The following is a 20,162-nucleotide window of genomic DNA, read 5'->3' as shown; positions in this document are numbered from 1 at the left end:
TTTTATTACATCAATTAGGTACCTTAGGCAAGCAGGGTGAAACAGCAACACATCTTTACATAGTTAAACAAATGCAGCACAAACAAATGCAATACATTTTTACATAGTTAAACAATTATTCTGTAGCATAAATAAATGCAACACAGGTTGGAGATTTAGTTCAGTGATAGAGCACTTGCCTAGCAAGCGCAAGGCCCTGGGTTCGGTCCTCAGCTTAAAAAAAAAAATAAATGCAACACATCTTTATATAGTTAAATAGATATTCTATCCCACAACAGTAGTTATGTTTGGCCTTGAATTTTAGGGATGAGAGAGGTAGATTCTAGGGCTTTGGAGTGATAAGTAGGAAAAGGTCTCCACATTTTGTGTGCATATGTACTAGTGTGTGGGGGCTAGACATCAACCTTAAATGTCACACCACCCTGTTTGTGCTATGGAATGCATGTGGAGGTCAGAGAACAACCTTGCCATCCATTTTGTTTGAGATGAGGTCTCTGATTCTCAGCTCCATATGCCAGGCTCCTGCTTTGGGCTTCTGGGGATTCTCCTGTATCCATCTCCTATCCTGCACAGGAGCACTGGGATCACTGGTTCATGCACTGCTGTGCACTGAATGCAAGTCCTCATACTTGTATAGCAAGCACATTATCCACTGAGCCTTTTCCCCAGTTCCCCTGACTTCCACATTCTTCCCTCCCTCCCTCCCTCCCTCCCTCCCTCCCTCCCTCCCTCCCTCCTTCCTTCCTTTCTCCCTTCCTTCCTCTGTCCCTCACCTTCTTTCTTTTTTCTTTCTTTCTTTCTTTCGTTCGTTCTTTCTTTCTTTTTTTTTTTTGAGACAGGGTTTCTCTGTGTAACAACCCTGGCTGCCTGCCAGGAACTCACAGATCAGGCTGGCCTCAAAATCACAGAGATCCACCTGTCTCTGCTCTCTGAGTGCTGGGATTAAAGGCGTCTGCCACCACTGCCCAGCTTTCTTTCTTCTTTCTTTCTTTCTTCCTTCCTTCCTTCCTTCCTTCCTTCCTTCCTTCCTTCCTTCCTTCCTTCCTTCCTTCCTTTCTTTCTTTCTTTCTTTCTTTCTTTCTTTCTTTCTTTCTTTCTTTCTTTCTTTCTTCTTTCCTTCCTTCCTTCCTTCCTTCCTTCCTTCCTTCCTTCCTTCCTTCCTTCCTTCCCTCCTTCCTTCCTTTCTTTTCTTTCGAGACAGTATCTTACTATATAGCTCTGGTGGTCATGGAACTCACTGTGTAGACCAAGCTAGCCTCGAAATCATAGAGATCCACCTGCCTCTGTCTCCTAAGTGCTGAGATTTAAGGCGTGCACCATTGCCACACCCAGCCCCATTTTGGTTTTTGAGACAGAGTCTTTCACTAGGACCTGGGACTCACTGGGTGGGCAAAGCTGGGTGGCCAGTGAGCCTTAGTTGTCTACCTCCTCTACTTCCCCAGTGCTGGGACTATCACCTTGTGTCACCACACCTGGTCTATTTTTATGTGGGTGTTGGGAATTGAACTCAGGCCCTGATGCTTGTGTGAAAAATACTTTATGACTAAGCTACCATCAGATTAAAAAAAAAACCTTTTTAAAGATTCCTTTTAAAAATTATTTTATTTTATGTGTACGATTGCTTTGTGTGGATATATGTATGTGCAGCTTGTGCAGGCCTGGTGCCCACAGAAGACGGAAGAGGGTGTTGGGCCCCCTGGAACTGGGGTTACACACGGTTGCGAGTCGTCATTTGGGTGCTGGGAATTGTCCTCTGCAAGAGCAGCCAGTGCCCTTCACTGCTCAGTCACCTTTCCAGTCTCCAAATAAACAAACCTTTCAAAATATGTGCATGAACTACATTCTGAAAAGATTAAAAATTTATTTTTTGTGTGTGTGAGCATGTGTGCAGGTGTCTACCTTTTCTTTTCTTTCTTTTTTCTTTTTCTTTTTTTTTTTTTTTGAGACAGGATCTCATTTACCTGGAACTCACAAGTAGAATAGGCTGGCTGGCCTGGGGGCCCCAGGGATCTGCCTGACTCCACCTCAGCAGCCCAGGGAATACAAGCTTGTGCCACCATCCATGGGTTCTGAAAACGAGGGGCCTGGGGATAGAACTTAGCTCTTGGTGTCTAACTGTCTCTCCAGCTCAATGTATTTTTAAAACACTGCTCAACTGCTCTGAAGAACCAGGGAGGGAAGAAAGAGGAGACTGTGCTGGGCAGTTTTCTGTCAACTGGACACAAGCTAGAGTCACTAGAGAGCGGGAGCCTCAGTTGAGAAGACGACTCCGTAAGACTGGGCTGCAGGCAAGCCTGTGGGGCATTTTCTTAACCAGTGATTGATGGGGAGGGCCCAGCCCATGGTGAGTGGTGTCATTCCAGGGCTGGTGGTCCTGGATTTTATAAGAAAGCAGGCTGAGCAAGCTATGAGTGCAAGCTAGTAAGCAGCACCCCTCCATAGGTTCTGTATCAGCTCCTGCCTCCAGGTTCCTGCCCTGCTTGAGTTCCTGTCCTGACTTCCTTGGTGATGGACAAATAAACCCTTTCCTTCCCAGGTTTCTTTGGTCATGGTGACGACCCTGACTAGGACAGAGAGCAAATGTGAGGGAGTGTACCCGATTCTTCCTGGGTTGCTTTTTCTGTTTTGTACTATGCCTCTGAGTGCTTGGCCTTTCTTTTCAGAAAGTCCTTTTCGGTCTCTCTGCTGTCTGCATTGGATTTTGAATCTGTTTTTTAGCACGCTTGGACAGAACCCTGTATAATGATCTTTTACAAATTTTTGCCCTGATTCCTTATCAAATGATCATAGCACAGAGTTACTTTTTAGCATATCCATATATGCTTGCAGTAGAAACTGCTTTAATTTGCAATGCTATTGTGAATCAAAGTGTGCTTTTAAATGAGGAAAATGTTTTTATAATGTGAATAAAATTTGGGGGGGTTGCTTTAAGCTTGGACTCTTGAAGGTTTTTTAATCAGAACAAGCTTGAGGACATTTGATGTCTCTCCATTATTCACAGTACATTTATAGAACGGATTTACGAAATTCTTCCTCCTGGGATTCGAAATGGATGTTCACTCCTTACCATTTTTGTTGCCAAGGGAGCGCACATCTGCCCTGGAAAACCTTCCTGTGGAGTAATGTCAGCAAAGACAGATGAATGAGAGTACACACGGTTCCGGAATAATAGTGCAATTTCGCTAAAGGATGACGTCATCTCTTTGCTGTTGTATCTGCCATCCTAAGGAGCCCAAAATCCACCCAGGCTGGAAAATGAATTACAAGGACATCACGCTGGCAAGGTGAGATGAAATTAAAAAACAGACGGTAAAATTTAATTTAAAAGGAAGAGAGCTTTGAAAAGATCCAGTTTGCAATGTATTTTTCTCAAGTAAGGTCTTGATCTAATTACCATATCATAATTTGCCATCATTTTGGATTAGCAGGAAAGATGCAAAGCTTATTCTTAATAACTGGATGGCTATAGGTATGCAAGTATACCACCAGACTATAATTAGGCACGTTGTAATTGATTTCAGTCTTTAAAGGGCACATTTAAATGCCAGCAAATAAAGATGCCTTTATCGGTTAAACCCACGCACTACGATGCCACGTGCCTCCGGGAGACACTGGGGGAAAGTGTGCTGGGTTTTCTTTGGATACTAAGAAAAGAACGGTTTGTGACTGTGTACTGGTTTTTGGAGGTCAGCATTTTTTTTTTTTTGAATTTTTATTTAAGAAAAATTTTTATTCATTTTACCTACCAACCACAGATCCCCCTCTCTTCCCTTCTCCCACTACTCCCAACCTTCCTCCCCGCCCCATTCCCTCCTCTGAAAGGGTAAGGGGCTCCATGGGGAGTCAACAAAGCCTGGTACATTCAGTTGAGGCAGGACCAAGCTCCTCCCTCTGCATCAAGGCTGAGCAAGGCATCCACCATAGGGAATGGGCTCCAAAAAACCAGTTCATGCACCAGGGATAGATTCTGATTCCACTGCCAGGGCCCCTCAAACAGAACAAGCTACATAACTGTCTCTTGTATGAAGAGGGCCTAGTCCAGTCCCATGCAGGTTCCACAGCTATCGATCTAAAGTTCATGAGTTCCCACGAGCTTAGTTCAATTGTCTCTGTTGTTTTCCCCATCATGATCTTGACCCTCCTTGCTCATAGAATCCCTCCTCCCTCTCTTTGACTGGACTCCTAGAGCTTAGCCTGGTGCTTGGCTGTGGATCTCTGCATCTGCTTCCATCAGTTACTGGATGAAGGCTCTATGATGACAGTTAGGGTAGTCACCAATCTGATTACCTGGGTAGGCCAGTTCAGGCACCCTTTCCACTATTGCTAGTAGTCTAATCTGGGGTCATCCTTGTGGATTCCTGGGGATTTTCCTAGCACCAGGTTTCTCCCTATCCCCATGATGGCTCCTTCTATCAAGAGATCTCTTTCCTTGCTCTCCAGCGCGATCCCTCCCCCAACTCCACCATCCGTTCCCTCATGTTCTCATCCCCCTCTCCCCTCCCCTCTATTGACCTCCCCCATCTCCAGTTTACTCCGGAGATCTCATCTATTTCCCCTTCTAAGGGCGATCCATGCGTCCCTCTTAAGAGTCCTCTTTAATCCCAGCACTCGGGAGGCAGAGCCAGGTGGATCTCTGTGAGTTCGAGGCCAGCCTGGTCTACCAAGTGAGTTCCAGGAAAGGCGCAAAGCTACACAGAGAAACCCTGTCTCGAAAAACCAAAAAAAAAAAAAAAAAAAAAAAAAAGAGTCCTCTTTGTTAGCTAGCTTCTCTGGAGCTGTGAGTTGTAGTCTAGTTATTGGAGGTCGGTATTAACTCGTGCTTTTGTCTCTCTCTCTCTCTCTCTCTCTCTCTCTCTCTCTCTCTCTCTCTCTCTCTCTCTCTCTGTCTGTGTGTGTCTCACTTGAGGCCTCATGTAGGCTGGGCTAGCTTCAAACTTTGTATGTAGCCAAGGATGACCCTGAACTTCTGATCCGTCTGTCAGTAGTTGCTCAGATACTGGGATGCAGGTGTACACCACCAGGCTCAGCCCTTCTTCCACATCCCTACTTTATTTTATTTGGTACAGGGTCTTATTACAAAGCCCAGATTGATCTTGAACTCATGGTCCTGTCTTAGCCTCTACTGCTGCCTGGGGTGACAGGCATGGCCAGCTTTCCACATTTTTGTTTTCTTTTTGTTAGAATGCAATCAAAACATGTATCTCCAACTTTCTCCATTCGCTCTTGCTCTCATTTCTCCCTCTTCCTTCTCCCTGCCCTGCAGTACTGGGTGTGGAACCTAGGGCTTGACTGCTGAGGTATAGTCCAACCCCTTTGTAACCTTTTTTAATGATGAAGTCTCACTAAATTGCCCACGCTGGCACTGAACTCACTCTACAGCCAAGGCAGGTTGAAGTTGCCACTGTCCTGACTCAGCTGCCCATGTGGCTGGGATTATAGGCCTGTGTCACCAGCCATGGCCTCCTCCCAGCCTCCCAGGGTCCAGAAGCAATATGTGAATTTCTGTCGAGGCATGGATAATGGCTGGCAGGAATAAATACCATAGTTAGATTAAATCTAAGAATCACATTTCAAAGCTGGATTACGAAGTCGTGAAGAGGAGGGAGAAAGCACAAGTAGAGGGAGGAGAGACTCTAGAAATATAATGAGCTGTGGCTTATTGAAAAGCAAATCTGCTGTTTGAATGAAGATCAAAGGACTTTCATTATGCTGCATGGCTGGGCCTTCCTCTGAGCAACAAGTCCCGAGATAAGGAGGCAGGATGAACTAAGATGCTAATTAACAGTAATAAAAATTCAAAAACCATCAGGAACAAACTCACGAGGCAATTTCATTTCCAAGCACATTTCCGTATATCACAGGTAAAACAATGTTTTCACAAATACCATTTTTAACGCAGGGTTTACTTGCAGAAGCTATTTTTGTGGCTCGGGGAACAAATTGTTCATTGAAACAGAATTTTGCTGATCTGGTTTCAAAGAATTCTCTTATATGAAAAATTCTGTAAAGCAGATGGGGTCAGAACAGGAGTATTAGGTAATGAAAATGTTCTTTTGAGATATAATATTATACTTTCTGCTTTAAAAGTATTAGTATGCAAGGCACTGTGACAGGAACAGAAAAGAGGAAGTAAAAAGAGATAATATTTTAAATCTGTATGTGCTCTGTACTTTCCAAAATAGACTCCACGGAAGCAGCAAATGCTATCCTCATTCTGCTGATGAAAACACACTTCCAAGAAAGAGTAATGGAGATCTCAGAGTTGCTTATGAAATAACACACACGCATGTTTCTGTCTTGGTCTCTCTCTGTGTTTTGACTCCTGGAATTGAAGAGTTCAGAACTGGCACTTTTGGGAAGCCTTGAAAGAGATATATCCCACTTGGATCGTCAGGACCCAGATTCTCTCGACATTGCCCAGTTCTGTTGCTCTATGATGTGGTTGACTTGGGTTAGTCAGGCCACAGATAATGAATGACTCCTGAGCCGAATGCATGCAGCTGGGCAGGGATGTTCTCTTCAGGTAAAGGAGTACTTTTTTTTTTTTAAATCTGAGTATGGAGAATTGGGCAGTAACAAGAATTGAGTGTAAACAAGAGATGACCAACCAGAAGTTAACAAGATGATACAATTAGGAAGATTTAGATCACGGCTAGAACTCAAAGGAGACCCTAGGAGCTGCTTTTCTTTAAAAAGCATCTTTACAGGTTTATTTATTTTTATTTATGTGTATGTGTGTGAGCCTAGGTGAGTATATGCACACCATGTGCATGATATGCATGCAGGAGTCCACAGAACTCAGAGAGGGTTTTGGATTCCCTGGAACTAGTGTTATAAATAGTTGGTTCTAAACCACTGAGCAGGTGATGGGAACCAAACCCAGGTCCTCAGCAAGATAGCCAGCTTTCTTAACTGCTGAGTCATCATCTCTCTAGCTCCGGAGCTGCTTTCCAGTTGGTGCATAGTTGAGAGAGAGGAGAGAGAGAGAGAGAGAGAGAGAGAGAGAGAGAGAGAGAGAGAGAGAGAGAGAGAGAGAGAGAGAGACTGTATTTACCAAATTGCTTGCTTTACAAGACTTCTCCCTGGTCAAGACTTGGTTGACAGCATCCCTCATGAAGGGTTCCATCCATCTCCTTCTGTCTTATGTGTATCATCCACAGATGATTGTGACACCAAAGCTCCCTCTAACTGGGTTGCTAGGATACACTGGCTGCTGGATCCTACCCTGGCCCAACTCTGAACCTAGACCTTCAGTATTATCAGGATCCTTAGAGAGTCTGGTCTGCCTAATCATCACATCTTTTTGTACCCTGCTTTCCAGGCCACTCTGATAGAGAGATATCCTGACATCATTTTTCTTTTATGTTGCTACCCTGCCTCCTGATCATCTTTGTTTAAATTGCTAATTCTCATTTTCCAACAGGTGATATGGACTCAAGCCAAACTAATCTTCATCCACATAGCATTAGGCCATGGCAATGATTCTCAAATGGAAGCCTTAAGATTATGTGTAGGTCTTTTGAGGCCTTGGGAAGTAAAGTGAAAACACAAAATGTGTCTTAACAGTTCTGACAGGAGCTCACTGAACAAAAAACCTTCTAGTCTAGGTGCCATTCAACAAGTCTTTGAATGTTCAGTTGCTTTCTTCGTTAATTGATCTATCCACATTTTCGACTGAGTTTAACTCAGGACTTCATAAAATTGAGATAGGCACTTTGCTCTCAGAGGAATATATAGGTTTTTTTTTCTAGAATTATCTGAAGGAATACACAACAAACCACAATGATGAAGTGTAGCTGGTGCTAAGATCAACTTCGCTCTTCGTATCATCTTCCAGTGCCAAGTTCCCGAGGAACCAGGGGTAACACTGAGCTAAGGTGAGTTGCTCTGGCTGGGTCTGGACTCCCATCTGCCTTGATTTTGTCTCAGGCCTCCTCTTGCTTCCAAGGGCTAACTACTAACTACTCATCTTGGTTGATATGATCTCAGGCTATTCGGTTTTTCTTTGTTGATTTCATGGAAGGCTTCTCTTCCGGAGCAGCTACTGGCTCTGACTGTGCAAAGCATCTCCTCTCTCAAGTGAGATGCTCTGTGTCTAGCTTGTTGCCGCTTTTCCTGCAAGACCAGCATCCTCTTGCTCTTGTGGCCAGGCACACCATTTCTCCTCACATCCTCAGTTTCCTGTGTACCTTCCTGCAAGTTACTTCATGATAGGAGGTTTTCTTTTCTTGTTTTTTGCTTTTTTTTTTTTTTGATTGAAGTTAAGGGAAAACAGCCAACTTTGAACTGAATCCTCAGTGGAAACAGTTTTGTCACAGGCACAGTACAAATGCCATGACGTTTTCTGCCAGTGATAGCCAATGCTCTGTTTCTCTCCAAATCATCAGGTAATAACTTGGGGTCTTACTGTTTTATCCTTTGTAGCAGGGTTCTCACAGTGTCTTACATGAAAAGCTCTGTGATAAATTAACTTTGGAAGGCGCCGGATTTAAGTCGTATTGGCTTTTTTTTTTTTTTCCTGACCATTCCCCCCCCCCCCCAGAACCTTGGCTGCGATGTTAATTTCTTCTGTGTATCTACCAAGTGGGTGTTAGCATTCTGCAAAACACACCGGGAATGTTCCTTTCCTTGATCCAGTGATCCAGCCTCAGTGTCTTTTAACCTGAATGAAGCTAGGCTGGTGTCAGCAGGGTGCCGCATCCAAAAGAAACCCAAGATGGACAAAAACACAACACAACACAACAAAACACAACACCCCCCCCCCAAAAAAAAAAAAACCCAAACTGAAACAAAATACCATCCCTTTCTCTTCAGAGAGCAACATGTGCCTGTCAGGAGAGATGCCTCTGGAAGACGGAGCAGATGGAGGCTATGCATGCAGCAGCATCTTTTTTTTTGTGATATATATTTTTTATTTTACAATACCATTCAGTTCTACATATCAGCCATGGGTTCCCCTATTCTCCCCCCTCCCACGCCCTCCCCTTACCCCCAGCCCACCCTCCATTCCCATCTCCTCCAGGACAAGTCCTCCCCCGAGGACTGTGATCGACTTGGTAGACTCAGTCCAGGGAGGTCCAGTCCCTTCCTCCCAGACTGAGCCAAGTGTCTCTGCATAAGCTCCAGGTTTCAAACAGCCAACTCATGGAATGAGCACAGGACTTGGTCCCACTGCAGCAGCATCTTTACAAACCTCTTTTCCTAAAGACTCCCCGCCATCCCAGCTGCTTTCAGAAGCCCCCCCCCCTTTTCTGCAGACCCCGACTGTTTGATTTCTCCTCTTGCCGTCTAGATTTGTGACATTCTTTCAAGATGAGCTCCTTGCTCCTGCGGTGTGGCGTTGGAGCACTGTGTCCTCTCTTCTGCCAATTTGAAGATTGGCTCCAGAATCCTTAGATTCCCTGGATTCTGTGATTCTAGGTAGCAAAGTACCTTACGGTAGAAGGTGGTCCCTAAAGTGAGGTGTGGTTAACAGCAGCATTTACCTTCTTCTTTCTTACATGAGATGTAGGGAGATGAAGGGAATTGAGTAGGGCAGTTTTTGAGACTCCTAAATTATAACAATCCTGAGTCTAGTGTGAAACAGGATCTCTCTGTGTAGTTCTGACTGTCCTGGAGCTTGCTTGGTAGACCAGGCTGGCTTTGAACTCACAGAGATCTTACTGCCTCTGCCTCCCACGTGGTGGGATAAAGATGTGCACCACCACGCCAAGCTCAGGATTTTCCAAGGTGCAGTTTTATACTACTCTCTTTGATGAAGACGCCTTTGACCACGAAAGCCAGTGGTGATCCTCTCAACAGCAGCAACTGAATTAGGCGTACTTACCACCCATGTGGTGCTGGAGAATGGTGTGGCAGAGACAAATGACAAAGTCCTAAGTCTTGAAGGATGATCTGTTTTCAGTCGTAGCTCATTTTCTTTGCTACTGAGCACATCCGTTAAGCAGCCCCTGGAAGCACCACATGCTGCCTCCTAGAATTGTGCGATTTGGGAGGTGGTCCTATTAAGTTCATTTGTTGTTAAATTAATTTGTTATGCTGGTTTTTCCCTTTTTTTGCAACCCAATTCTATTTTTTTTTGAGAGTGAGGATTATATTTTGAGAGTGTTGGTATCTTTATGCAGAATTTACCATGCTGATTTTCCTTTAATCAAAATTCAGGAAATACTTGAGTTATTGAACTGACTTTACTGGTGAGATCATTAAGCTAACGTATACACTGTTGGGAGAACAGTGGACACCAATTCCTTATGTACTATGGTGAAAGAGAGGGAAGGGGACTATAGAACACCCATTTTTTTTTTTTTTTTTGGTTTTTTGAGACAGGGTTTCTCTGTGTAGCTTTGCGCCTTTTCCTGGAACTCACTTGGTAGTCCAGGCTGGCCTCGAACTCACAGAGATCCGCCTGCCTCTGCCTCCCGAGTGCTGGGATTAAAGGAGTGCGCCACCACCGCCCGGCATTAGAACACCCATTCTTATAAAGCTTGCTAGAACATTTAAAAAAAATATTATCTCAAAGTACCAGAAAGAACATCTTTGACACAAAACTCTTCAGGGTTCTGCAAACTGCCGAGGAAGTAATGTTGAAATCATAGCCTACTAGAAATCTCTGTAGAACAGAATACAACTACAAAAACAAAGAAATAAAACAAAACAAAACAAAAAAGAACCCCTCTCCCCTAAAAAAACCCTTAGAACAAAAATCAATAAAAATCTAAAGGGAAAAGAAAGACTGGATAAATGATGATGCTATTTAGTCACATTTTTGCCACCTAACAAATCAGTCTGAATGGAGTGGCTGAGAAACAATAACTGCTTATTATCTTATTAAATCAACAATTATATAATTGTTTGGTTCAACTGGGTTCTGCTGGGTGGTCTCTCCACTCCATGGGATATAGACGTGGCCGGTCAGCCAGGAGCTGGCTGGAGCTGGAATATCCAAGATGGTCTCTCATTGTCCAGGACTTCCTGCTTGTGATGCTTCATTGTCCAGTAGTCAAGCCAAGGCTTTTATACTCACAACAGCTTCTTCCCAAAGAGGGAAGCAAAAGCTGCCAATTTTCTGAGCTTCGGAATCTTAGAGCATTATTGCCAACTTATCCTATTGGACAAAATGAGTGGCAGGGCCAGTCTGGATGTGAGGAGAAGAGGAAAATAGGGGTGCGCACAGGGAGGGATGGATTTCTACTGGCCATATTTGGGTATTATCTACCACATTTATTTACAGTCACAAATGGCACATGTAGTAAGGACTGGATACATGTCTGGATCATCTAAACTGCAGCCTAGAAACAGCTACAGGATCCATACAGTGGATGGATATTCAAGAATAACAAGGAAGGAAATATAAAAGTATGATGTAATGTGCATGACACCTGCACACACCAGGCTGAGAGTGTTTTGTAGGGGTTCACTTGTCTGAGATGTCTAGGAACAGCAACTTTAAGGGGATCAAGAGAAGGCTTGTGGTTAGGTAGGCTAGGAGAGGATGCGGCACTAATTGTAACTGAGCATAGGAGATGTTACTGAGGTGATAAAAAATGCTCTAAAATTAGATTATGCAGAGATGCTTGCACATTTCAATATGTTTACCAAAAACTGGGAATCTGATGGTATGTAAATCACATTTTAATAAAGTTTGTGAAGCCACAGGGCAGTGGCTTCTAATTCAAAATACACATTCCTTCACAATTTCAAGTTAATTTGAATAAATGTAGAGCAAGTTAATTTTCCCATAGAGATAAATGTAAAGGGGGAATGTATTCCTTCTCTTTTATTTATTTATTTTTGGTGTGTATGTATATGTGCGAGGTGCATGTGCACATGTGTGTGAGGTGTATGTGCACATATGTGTGAGGTGCATGTGCACATGTGTGTGAGGTGTATGTGCACATATGTGTGAGGTGCATGTGCACATGTGTGTGCAGGTACATGTGCAGAAGCCAGAGGAGGGTGTCAGGTGACCTGCCCTATCCGCTCTATACCTTATTCGTTTGAGGCAGGTCTTTCACTGAACCTGGAGCTCACGTTTCTCAGCTATTCCCAGCCATCCTCCTGTCTATGGCCCTGTCAGTTGGTGAAGTTATAGGAGTGCAGGCCCTGGCTTGTCATGTGGATGCCGCAACCTGAACTTTGTTCCTCTTGCCTCTGCAGCAAGTGCTCTTAACCTCTGAGTGTCAATCCACCCTGGGCAGTGCATTCTTAAAGGGCAAGCCCTGCCCATTGTGGCCTGTTTACTTCAGCTTTTGTTTTCTCTTAAAATATTTTTAAATATTGCATTTATCTATCTATCTATCTATCTATCTATCTATCTATCTATCTATCTATCTATCTATCTATCTATCTATCTATCTAATCTGTGTGTGCGTGAGTGTAACACATATTGCATGCATCAGTTAGAGGACAACTGGTTCTCTGGGCTGGTTCTCTCCTTTAACTGTATCGGTTCCAGGAATGGAAAAGAATTGAACTCGGGTCATCAGGCTTGGCAGCAAATGCCTTTACCCGCTGAGACATCTCACTGGCCTTCACCTTCATATCTGTGACATGTGCTCACTCCTAATCTGACCAGGCTGATCATCCAGCCTTCCTTAAGTGTTTTAAACACATCTGACTTCCAGTTCCCGGTTATTGATTTTCCAGTGCTGTTTCTTGGCTGTATAACCACTACTTACACGGGCACATCTGGGTGGTACTGCTATAGACTAATCAGAAGGTTTTAATTCTTAACAGCAGTCAAATTAGAGATGAGATGGCGACTAAGAGCCCTAGCCAAAGCTTAGTTTATGAATACCGTTAATGTCTTCTGTAGATTAAAGATTGAAGCTACTTCTGCTAACCTGTTCCATTGACATATTCTTTAATAGTTTTAATAGTTATTTTCCTTTTTTAAAAATTTTTTTTCGAGAAAGGGTTTCTCTGTGTAGCTTTGGAGCCTGTCCTGGAACTCGTTTTGTAGACCAGGCTGGTCTTGAACTCACAGAGATCTGCCTGCCTTTGCCTCCTAAGTGGTGGGATTAAAGGTGTGTGCTACCACCGCTTGGCAATAGTTATTTTTCTAATTGCTGGGACCGAATACCTGACAAGAAACAAGTTGGAAGTGTTTATTTTAACGAGGGCATACAGTCCACCATGGTGGAGAAGGCAGGGCAGCAGGAGAATGAAGGGGCTAGTCATATTGTTTTCATAATAGTCAGAAAGGAGAGAGAGAGAGAGAGAGAGAGAGAGAGAGAGAGAGAGAGAGAGAGAGAGAAGAGAAGAGAAGAGAAGAGAAGAGGAGAGGAGAGAGAGAGAGTCATTCTCCTTTCATTCATTAGAGGATTGCCTCCCCCCAGCCCCCCAAGCACCCGAGCTGGTGTTACCCATATATTCAGGGTAGGTATTCCCTGATCAGTCAAACCTTTCTGAAACACATCACAGACACATTCAAAAGTGTGTTTCCATGGTGATTCTAATCCAGTCAAGTTGACAGTAAAGATTAACCATCATGCTTTCTGACATTTCAATAAAAACATAGTTTGCAAGTCTCTTGTCTTACCCATCTTGAAATTTTGCAAGTTTTGACACATTTTTATATAAGGAGATTTATATTGCTTTAAACTTTTCTCATTATTACTCTATGTACTTTGCTGTTTGAAATAATTCATGAGATGCAAATGTACTTCCAAGGTGGTGATAGTGAGGTCTTGCCAGCCTGGCCCCTTTCTCTTCCCCTGTTTCTGAGATGGGAAAATTCCAACATTCATTGTGTGTAGTCCAGGTGGCTCAGAAGCCCTTTGTATTGGGTTCTATTCAATTTGTAAGGAGTTTATGTTCCATGAATTTGCATTAAGTTTCAAATTAGACTCAATAAACCTAAATTCCAAGTGAAATTCTTTCTGATCCATTCAGCCTCTGGAGCTTGTCAGAAACTCCAGAATTGGCTTGGATTTCCCTTCTAGGATTTATGAACCTGGGCTGAACACAAGGTTCATAAAGCAATCCAGCCAGAGTCCCTTAGTCTGGGATTTCAAAAGAAGGGTTTTGCACATTTTTGTACATATCAAGCAAGTTGTCATTGTCCACTGGATTTATGCTCTGCTCTCCCTAAATGACCTCACTACACATTGCAGATCATCGCCTTCATTGATGTGATGGAGTGAGCTGTATCCTTCCTAAGTTCTTAGGAGGAAGTTCTAATCCTCCGGACCTCAGATTCTGCTCTTGTTTGGAGTTAGGGTCTTCATAGACCTCATCAAGTTAAACTGAGGTCAATAGTGTAAGCTCTAGTCCACATGACTGATTGTCCTCACAACAGAGGGAAATTTGGGCACAGATACACACTAGGGAGAACACCGTGAAGCTATTAAGGCAGAGTCAGGGGTGGATGAGTCTACTAGCCCAGGAATGTCAAAGATGGCTGGCAAGCCATTAGAAGAGAAGGACACAGGGCAGTTTCCCCTCACAGACACCCGAGTGTACCAAGCCTATCAGCCACTGATTTTGGACTTCTAGTTTCTAGACCTATGAGACGATGTATTTTTTGTGTTTAAGCACTCAATATATGACTCTTAGTTACATATTCCTAGCAAACTGCTATCACTGGCAAAATAAAATTAAAATGAAGGCTTTAGACTTTGACCAACTTTCTCCACCCCCCCCCCCAAGGATTTCTCTGTGTAGCCCTGGTTGTCTTGGAATTCTGTAGACCAGGCTGGCCTCAAACTCAGAGATTTGCCTGCCTCTGCCTTCCAAGTTCTGAGATTAAAGGAAGAAATGACTACTACCACCCAGCAACCAACGTTTTTCTTATAGAGCTGATTTTTTTTTTAAAAAAATAAGAATTCAGGGTGGTAGCCTGTTGTGGAATATTACTTTAAGGTGTGTTACATTTGTTTATGCTGTGGAATATTTGTTTAATCTTGCAAAGATGTGTTGCATACTTTTATGTTGCATTTGTTTAACTCTGTAAAGCTGTGTTACTGTGCCTGTCTAAAACACCTGATTGGTCTAATAAAGAGCTGAATGGCCAATAGCTAGGCAGGAGAGAGAAAAATAGGTGGGGCTGGCAGGCAGAGAGTATAAATAGGAGGAGAAATCTAGGGAAGAGAGTGAGGATCTAGAAGAAGAGGAGAGGAGGACACTAGGGGCCAGCCACCTAGCCACACAGCCAGCCACGGAGTAAGAAGGAAAGAAAAATATATAGAACAAAGAAAGGTAAAAAGTCCAGAGGCAAATGCAGTTAAAGAGAAATGGGACAATTTAACTTGAAAAGCTGTCTAGAAATAAGCCAAGTGAAGGCCAGGCATTCAAAAGGAAGACTAAGTCTCCACGTATTTATTTGGGAGCTGGGTGGGGGACCCCAAAAGAGTTAAAAAACAAACAAACAAAAAAACTACAGTAACCATGAATTTCATTTTACATACAAGAATAGAGGCTAAAAGACATGACCAGGACCATACAAGTCCTTTTGCTCAACTGACATGGTGATAAAACTCTTCAATTTCTAGTACATTCCTCTGGTGCTTCCATGCTGCAGGGATGCCCAATTATGCAGTTTCGAAAAGGTGAATACAACTCTCTAGGTTACCTGCCGTTTTGTGTTCCTATGCTTTGGTGCTTGATCTGCAAATACCACTGACGTTTGTTGAACTCTGTCCAGGTACCAGTGCTCAACAGAATCGCGCTTACTGTAAATTAGCAATCATTTCATCACATCCATGAATATGTCAGTCAGCAATCTGGAGAGGGTGCAGCCAGCACAATATCTCTATTTTCTCTCTGCTCCACGATATCTGGAACCCCAGCTAGGAAGACTTGAATATTGGTGGTGAGCTGGATCACTGGGGTCTAGAAACATCCACAGGCTCTTTCATTCCTGTATCTGTAGGTCTGTGGCTCACCATCGGCTGAACCTCAGTGGGGAACATGAGCTGGAACACCTAGTTCTGGCCTGGACCCTTGATAGTTGGCTTTCCCCATAGCCAAGTATCTGGGTCCAAAACCAGCATCCTGCGGGAACCAGACAGAAGCTGTGAGTTCTCCATCAACCAGTGTTGGAAGGACATGGTGTCACTTCCTGGAGATGTCAGAATTTACCCCAGATTCAAGAAAGGGAAACCAAACAGGCGTATTTTGATGTGAGCAGAGTGAAAACGGCATTGAGGGTATGTACAAGAGGAGGCCTTGTGGCTCTCTTTGAAAAACAAAACCTGTCCCCAGTCCGTGAAGTGACGCTTTTCATGTGCTCGTGATGGCTCTCAACTTGCTTTTGTGACTGGATATGCTCACAAGAGTATATCTGATAGAACTTCATCTCTGTTTTCCCTTAATCTAGATTCAAAAACATTGTGGTTTTTAAAATGCACAGTTACTTAGAGAATGAACTATAATTTCACTAATTAAACAATAAAAACCACTGGCTTATTGTAAATGTATATGTGACATTGGAGAACAACTTGTAGGAGCTGGGGTTTGAACTGAGGCCGTCAAGCTTCAGGGCAAGCACTTTCCCCCTGTGAGCCATCTCACTCGCCCCTTCCCTGGTAATCTCATCATCCTGAATGAATCAACTCTTTCCTTCAGATTCTTGAGGCAGGACCTCCCCGAGTAGCCATGGTTGGCCTCAAACTCCACGTGTTTCAAGCTCACTTCAAACTCTGTATCTTCTTGCCTCGGCATCACTGGTGTCATGTCTGGCTAAATTATCTCCTCTTGATTTCAGTTTCTTTAGCACTAACAGACCCCATCGCATCAACGGTTTGTGAAGGCAAACACGCTAATATAAAGGAAGTATTAGCATGACGCCTGCATCACAGCGAGCGCTGTAAACAGGGACTGCTGTTGTTGTTACCCCTGGTGGTGAGATCACAGTGCTTTTAGGATGTTTTTCTCGAGCCGGATACAAAGACTACCTGATCTACTGTTGTGGTGTCAAACCAAACCAAACCAAACCAAACCAAACCAAACCAAACCAAACCAAACAACCAAACCAAACCAAACCAAACCAAACCAAACAACCAAACCAAACCAAACAACCAAACCAAACCAAACCAAACCAAACCAAACCACCAAACCAAACCAAACAACCAAACCAAACCAAACAACCAAACCAAACCAAACCAAACCAACCCAAACCAAACAACCAAACCAAACCAAACCAGACCAGACCAAACCAAACCAAACCAAACCAAACCAAACCAACCCAACCCAACCCAACCCAACCCAACCCAACCCAACCCAACAACTGGGGCTGGAGAAGGGGCCCAGCACTTGAGAGTGGGTACTGTTCTTGCAGAGGACCAGGGTTCGAATCCCAGCACCCACATGGGGCAGTTCACAAGTGCCTATAACTCCAGCTCCCAGGGACTCTGACACCCCCCCTTCTGCCATCCGCAGGCACTAAATGGAAGTGCACAAACCCACACAGACACATAATTTAAAAAGCTAACTAAAAAAAGGGATAAAAACAAACAACTTAGTATTATAGTGTTTCAAATTTTCAGATAACCTTACAGGAGTATATGGGTGAACAAAAAAGATGATTAATGGGCGACAGTTCAGAGTGCTTACTGATCTTGCAGAGGACCCCACTTTTGCTCCTGGCACCCACACAGTGGCTGTCAACTACCCGTAACTCCAGTTGCAGGGAATCTGGGGACCTCTTTGGCCTCTGTGGGCTCCTGCATGCATATGGTACACCTAAACTCAGGCAAGTATACCCATGCATATAACATGACAAATAAATAAATGATAAATAAAATGATAAGTAAATAAAAAGCTAATTAAAAAGAAAACAGAATGAACTGAACTTGAACATGAAGGCTGCTCCAGAGAACTGGTTTCATTAGGTTCTGCCCAAATAAAAAAATGAAGGCCAGTGAATCTGAACCTGAGAAAAGGAGGCTTTTAAAGGGTTTATTTCATACTGCAAATTCTACTGGTGTCCCCTGGGACTCCTATTCTCTCCATCCCTGGCTCCTGTACAAACAGTTCAGCCCCAGGCAGTGTCCTCCCTGCAATACTGACCATCACTTGCTCTTGTAAAACTGGGATCCTGAGTCTTGAGACTTTTTCCAGGGCCATCTATATTTTATCTTCTCCATCCTTGAAGCCTTTCCCACCTTTTACAAGAAACTGAATCCCACAGAGGACATTCATCATGGTTTTTATAGGTCTGTTCAGGACAGGCTATAGGGGAAAAGAATCACAAGATGGAGCATTTAACAGCCTGCTCTCGTCAGGCCCTCGCCTTTGCTCTTTATCTCCTGCACACTTGGGCTGCAGAGACCAGACCTCCCAGACTCCATTAGACCCCTAGGAAGTGTGGTCCTATTTACTAACTAGAGGGCTGGGCATGTAGCTCAGTGGTAGAGTGTTTGCCTAGGGTCCATCGGTCTGGGATTCAATTCCAGTAACACAAAACAAAATGGTAAAAACAAAAACTGTAGTACTAGCTAGAGATACAGCAAATACAAGCAAAGAATTTTGGTAAATAAAAAACGATCTCCACAGGTATGGACTTTTATGTTTTTAGCCATGGAAATAAAGTTTGCCTGGACTGTGCTGAAACATGGCCACATTTCATCCTGAGATTAGCACTCTGAAGTGGCTATGTTTATTATACTTCTGTTTTTCAGAAGACTAAGGCAAAAAGTAGTCATCAAATTACATGAGAATGACATGATTTCCAACTATGAAACCTCCACTCTTAATTAATTCTTACGTTATATCACTTTTCTGATCAGTCTGCATGTATTTTTTTTTGACACAAAGCTAAGAGCCTTTCAATTTTTTTGATGGTGCTGGTGCTTGAACCCAGGGCCACAGGCATGCTAGGCTAGCACTCTTCCACTAGGTCAGACACCCAGTCCTTGAACGGTCTGAAGGAAGAATGTGTATACTCTGTGTTCTTCAGGGGTCACTTTCACCTTTACGGCCTGTGAGCCTCTCCATTGATGATCAATACGCTCCAAGTTCTGTCTTCTGAGGACTTTTTTTTTAACTTACTTAAACATATTTTCTTAGAGAAATCACCAATGTGCAAAAGTTACAGATGAAACAATATGTCATAAAAGATGTTCATTATTAAGATTAAACCCTCCCTAGTTTTTTTTTGGCAATCATTTTATGATATTTCTGATTAATGATTTCATCTGGGCTGTTTCAATGTTTAGCAGCCTTCATTTGTTAGTGTGGGTTATAGGTGCCATGCCTCGCTGGAATCTGACTCGTTTTGACCAGCGAATGTGAATTAAAATCGATAGGAATGTCATTAGCATCCCAATACCATGAAAGATAATATAACAATTTCTCAAGCATTCAGTTTATTAAAATTTGCTAAAGTGTGAAATATGTAGGACAAGTACTGATGTTTTAATCTTCTACCAAGGTAACAATTGAAAGCTGATTGATTCCATTCAGTAATTATAAGATCAGAATGATGGAAGATTGTAATCAAGCAGGATTCATTCCCCTACTTTGTCACTCCTCCGTGCAAGATAAAATTCTCATTTGCATCATCTCTTTTATCTGAAAAGAAATCAAACTTCTATTTGCTTCACTAAGCCCATGAGGTGGATAATAGCCTTCCCGACTCTGGGAAGGATGGTGAGGCAGCCACTGCCTACTAATAGCTGAGAAGAGTAGGGTAGGGCCGCCCCTCCTGAAGCCCGAGTTACCTCTGGGAGAGCTGTCAGCTCGACTGAGATCTGACGCTCCTCTACTTTTTTTTTTTTTTTAAATGATGATGGGTGAGGTGAGGACCGAGTGTCAGGGTGTTACCTTCTTTCTTTAGGTTTGTCTAAGACAGCTCTTAGTAAATGCAGCTGATCAAACATGAATTCTGTTGTCAACTCACGTGGTGTGTGGAGAGCTGTGGGAAACTTTTTTTTTTTTTAAAAGAATTTCAGAAAGGTTAACAAGAAACAAAATTTCCTTTGGACATATAGGGAAACTACTGTAAGCCTACAGGTATGAAGTTGTTAGGCTATGTGTAGAAAGCTGGGAAGACCTGGGAGCGGGGAAGCAGAGAGGGGAGGAAAAGGACCCGATGAGGCTCATGATGTTAAGCTGAAGTCTTTGGATTCTAAATCTTGGAAGAGAAGACAGGAGAATCCTAATGGCTCATTCCTGCCATCATGTGAGCTTTGAAGACAGCTTGAAGAGTAACTCAAATCTAG

The 20,162-nt window shown here is 43.2% G+C and overlaps 2 long non-coding RNA genes across 3 annotated transcripts in view; one reads left to right on the top strand and one right to left on the bottom strand.

Moving 5' to 3' along the window:
• Positions 1-5,684: 5,684 nt before the first annotated feature.
• LOC143268720 (uncharacterized) lies at positions 5,685-7,416 on the bottom strand. The gene is made up of 2 exons (XR_013044847.1): positions 7,055-7,416; positions 5,685-6,001 (listed from the first exon to the last, which is right to left on the bottom strand). It is a non-coding gene; the product is annotated as an uncharacterized LOC143268720 (long non-coding RNA).
• Positions 7,219-20,162, top strand: part of LOC107401915 (uncharacterized) — a 45,457-nt gene continuing 32,513 nt past the window's right edge. The window contains exons 1-2 of one of the 2 annotated variants that reach the window (XR_013044844.1): positions 7,219-7,510; positions 7,752-7,877. This is a non-coding gene — a long non-coding RNA (uncharacterized LOC107401915). Of the gene's footprint in view, positions 7,878-20,162 lie in introns of both variants that reach the window. The other variant, XR_006064118.2, reaches the window with a different exon arrangement.

Source organism: Peromyscus maniculatus, chromosome 15, assembly GCF_049852395.1.
Source record: "Peromyscus maniculatus bairdii isolate BWxNUB_F1_BW_parent chromosome 15, HU_Pman_BW_mat_3.1, whole genome shotgun sequence".
In the NCBI taxonomy this organism is placed as follows: Eukaryota; Metazoa; Chordata; class Mammalia; order Rodentia; family Cricetidae; genus Peromyscus; species Peromyscus maniculatus.
Note: the sequence above shows the minus strand (reverse complement) of the source record. Positions and strands in the feature narration are given on the sequence as shown.